This window comes from Zootoca vivipara, chromosome 3, assembly GCF_963506605.1.
Source record: "Zootoca vivipara chromosome 3, rZooViv1.1, whole genome shotgun sequence".
NCBI lineage: Eukaryota > Metazoa > Chordata > Lepidosauria > Squamata > Lacertidae > Zootoca > Zootoca vivipara.
The window spans coordinates 53,282,030-53,286,924 of NC_083278.1; positions in this window are offsets into that span (position 1 = coordinate 53,282,030).

The window sequence follows — 4,895 nt, forward strand, 5'->3', positions numbered from 1 at the left end:
AGGCCAAAAGGAAGGTTATAATCTGTGGTTGATCTTCTAGGAAGATAAAGATATATCTGGTGAAAAGTGCTCTGTTTGGAAGAGCTATTCATAACTTGGGGAATCTGCAGTATTTCAAAACTACACAAACTCTTTAAGAGCATCACTTAAGAAAATGACAAAAATAACATCCTACAAACAATCATGAAATTACAGCCATGCATAATAGTGTTGATTGCACTGAACTTTCACAACCGGTTCTTTGAAAAATTGGCACGTTCCAAAGGCTGCGGTGGACTCTTTCATCTACAACCGCACCTACTTTGCAAATGACAGTATACCCTTGGGAAGGTTCATCTGGATTTTGAAAAGTATGGCAAGTGGGACACATCTACATTTCCTGGCTTCCCAGCAGAGATATCCTTAAAAGAAGGATATTCAAAAAGTAAAGAACAACAATTTATGATGTTGCACCATGAGGGAATGGTTCCATGTAGTCTCCTTTACCAGAACAGTGCTGTCAGAAGTGATCATCTTCTTGGCAGGTAGAGATGGACAGGTAGACGCATGCACCAACAGGAAGGCAGCCCATTTCATTTCCATGCAATGCGGCCAGAGACAAAGCAACAAGAACAATGGATTATGTAGCCTAACAAATTTCTCAAGGCAGGACACCCTGTATCTAAATTACTCATTGAAGACATTTGGCCAACTTTGATGCTGTAGTAGCCAGGGGCCAAACCAGAGGAGACATTAATCACTTGAATTCAATTATCTTGCAACTTTTTTATTATGTAGGAGCAGCCCTGGGAAAGTCAAAACAGCCTCAGGAGCATGGTGGGTGGAGAGGAAGAAGTTTAACTCTTCCTTTTCCTGATGCTGCTATTTATTGAGAGGCCCCCACACATCTCACTTAGTTAAGCCCACCTCAATAAATGTGCCCATGGGAGCCTCTCTTTAAATGGGGCAGGTGAGATGTGAGGTGCCAGGAATATTGCAACTGAAATGTTCCTGTTGCTTCAGCCATGAGCTCACTGGAATGATGCAGAAGCTGCCATCTCTCAGCCACCTGCCCCATCTGAAAAGTGAGGTTTAAAATATTGGCCCATTTTTACAGGAATGTTGTATGGATTACTGACATGAAGGACATATGAAGTTCTTAATACATATTAACCCTAACCACAATGATTCCTTCTATATCTCTCTTTAAAGGTAAAGGGTAAAGGGACCCCTGACAGTTAAGTCCAGTCGCGAACAACTTTGGGGTTGCGGCGCTCATCTCGCTTTCTTCTTCTTTGGCGATCACTTGTATCTGAGTAAGATTGTCTTCCATAAACACAGTTTTAACAATGGGTCTGTAAGTGGCTGCGGAGGCCAATTCTGGACCCACACATCCTTCCACAGTGGGGAAATTGATTTCTGGGCAGGAGTTGATCACGGTGTGGATTTGCCAAGTGTGCCTTCCTCTTAGTACATTTCTCCCTTGCATCCTGAGATCAAGTGTCTTCAAAGCCCATCAGGCCGAGGGAGCCGACGTTTGTCCCCTTCCTCAGACAGTTTTTCTGGGTCATGTGGCCAGCATGACTAAGTTGCTTCTGGCAAAGCCAGAGCAGTGCACGGAAATGCCACTTACCTTCCCGCTGGAGCGGTACCTATTTATCTACTTGCACTGCGTGCTTTCAAACTGCTAGGTTGGGAGGAGCTGGGACCAAACAACGGGAGCTCACCCCGCCATGGGGCCTTGAACCGCCAACCTTCCAATTGGCAAGTCCAAGCCCCACAGTGGTTTAAACCACATCACCACCCGCGTCTTTAGAGTTCACTTATTAAAGTTCATTGTAGTAATTTCTGAAAGCGGCAAGAAGCACTGAACAATCATGTTGCCTTCTATTACTCTGGTGGATGTCATTTAAGCCAGATGGAGGTCTGATTCGAATGTTACCTTTGTGGCATGGAAGCTATTTCAATGCAATCTGGTCTCATGCGGCAGTGTAGCACACCAGGTAACATCAGTTGCTTTTCAGGTCATCATGACTTTGCCTGAGGAGTTAAACTTCCTATCATATTCTTGTTCATGCACATCACTGGAGAAGGGTGAGACCAGCTCAGGTTAAAGTGACCTTCACACAATAGAGCAAAGATGCGGAACCTGTGGCTTCCTGGTGTTAGACTACAACTCCAATAATTCCAAACTATTTGCCGTGCTGGCAAGGACTGATGGGTGTTAGAGTCCAACAACAACTGCAGGGCCACATGTTCCCCATCACTGCCCCAGAGGTACTGTTTACACAGGGTCTGGGTGCAACTCTGATCTGGCAAACTGGAGTCCTGAACTCTGCCTGGATCAAGTAGCCCCGTGGAAAACAATGGGAGAACTGGAGAGGATAACCATGTCATAAGAACATCAGAGGCCCACTGGATGAGGCCAATGGCCCAACTAGTCCACCATCCTGTTCTCAAAGTGGCCAACCAGATGCCTACAGGAAGCTCAAAAGCAGGACCTGGTGCAATAGGACTGTCCTCAGCAGCTAGTACTCAGGGGCATACTGCTAGTAGCCACAGATAGCCGTATTTCCATGAATGCCATCACATTGCTGTTTATGTGCTGGTGGGGCATGGCAGCAGAAAACCAAGGCATCAAGAATATCTGGATGCAAACCATGAGGACACTTTTCTGTAGGGATTTCAGGGCATGTGTGAAGGGGGGTCATTTAGGTTAGTCCTAACCCTGCTGCCATGCCCTCCCCCTAGCTATGCATTCAGCCAGCATAATCCATTCTGCCATATGCACATAAAAGAATTAGTATCTGACTTCTCATGAAGAAGCTCTACAAGTGTAACATTTGTACATACCTGTATGTATAGCCTCTTCTAATGCTATCTGAATGCAGACTCATGACCTTGGTGGAGGGAACAAGGCTAGCTCACATAGTCCCCCCCCCCCCCGGCAAGCTTTTAACATCTGTGAGAGGGAGCTGCCTGTAGTTCCCTTACAGGATGCACATTAAGGAATATCCTTTTGTCATCTTACCAGGAGATCTGTGTTAATACCCAAAGGTGTACTTTAAACAATATTGATTAGCACAATGCTGTGGTCCAATCTGGAAGAAGGTTAGATTATTAAACAAAAAAACAACAACTCTGGAATGAATGAATGAATGAATGAATGAATGAATGCTTAAGAAAGGTCCAGTAGATCAGGAGCAAGAATCTTTGGACCTTATACTCAGAGGAAATATGTCTCTATTATACAAGCCAGGTAGGAGTCTTCACCTGAACTCGTCTGGGGTTCATTTGGTGATGATAAGCATAGCAGCCAAAAGACATCATATCAGTGGTAACTGACTTACTCAGTTACTTACTCAATCTGAATAGATTTGTCACCCCATCCATGTCCACGTTTATTTTAATTACAAAGTTAGAAGCAAGCAGCCTGACTAGTTAGTGCTGAAACTTCCTGAATATGTTTATACATGCATGCCATAATGTCAGCTTCAGTCTCTGTTTTTTGTATTGTCCAGAGAAAGGTATGACAGCTTTTTGTTAAATAAAGGGGGGGGGAGGGAATTGTCCAGTTTCCACAGCAGTTCTAAGCAGATTTACTTGGAAATAAGTTTCATCAAACACAATTTAGACTCCCAAATAAACACATTTTGAATTACAGGCTTTCAAGCAAAAATATCTTCAGGGTTTGGGCTTTGTTTTTTAGTGTTTAGCTGACCAAATTTTTAAAAATATACAGACAACAGAAACAACCTCGGTGAATGGGAAGAAGCATGCTGGCGTAAGAGTAACTGAGATATATCATTACACGCTGGGGAAAATGAGGATTCAAATTTCTACAAGGCAGAAAGAAGAAATTCTACAGGCCAAATGCTTTGTTCAGCTAGCATTAATTTTGAAAAGACCTGAGAAGAGAGGACTGGTCCTGATGGGTAAATTCATTTTATGGTCCTGATGGGTAAATGCATTTTATTGCACTTAGTTTGATGTACCTTTTGTTTGTTATTGTAAGCATAAAAAACCTGTGCTAAATCCAGAGCTTTATCTTAGTAGGCCTGTTCATCCAGGTCAAAAACATAGGAGGAGGACTCATCTGAAATTTCTGCAGTCCAAAAAGACACAGTGCATAAAAGCATATCTTGAATTACTCCCATAGTTGGTGCCTTAACCTATCTCTATACAAGAAGGGTGGGGAACTTGTGGCTCCAAAGGTTCCATCTATCTGATGCCTGTTCATACACATCTCTGGAGAAGGGTGAGACTAGGCCTGGTATTAAAGTGACTTTCACACCACAGAGCAAGGATGAAGAACATGTTGGACTTCAATTCCCATCAAACCTGACCACTGGCCCTGCTTCCTGGGCCTGATGGGAGTTGGAGTCCCCAAAACTATCTACAGATCATGTGCTTCACAACATGGACAGTTGGTTGTCTATAATATTCTGTTTAATATTCTGTTGGAAGCCGCCCAGAGTGGCTGGGGGAACCTGGCCAGATGGGTGGGGTATAAATAAATTATTATTATTATTATTATTATTATTATTATTATTATTATTATTATTATTGTTGTTGTTGTTGTTGTTGTCTCTAGAGTTGAATAAAAACTATGGGTAGTCTCAATCTTATACTTTCCTAAAGTACCTCTGTGTCCAGCACACATTTGACTACCCTTTTGAGTTTTTGTCTAGGTCTTGGACGTTAGAAGATGGCATGTGTGACAGGACAGGGCAGTTTTAATGCTCCAGGGAACTGTACAGTTTGGCTAAGCACAATAAAACTCCTAGAAATAGCCAAGCAGAACCTTAGGCAGAGCCTGAAAGCCCTGCCTGCACTTTCCCACAGTTCCACATTAGCCTTGCCTCTGTAAAAGGAAGGATGTAACACAGACACTTGAAATATTGGTCTTCTCCTGC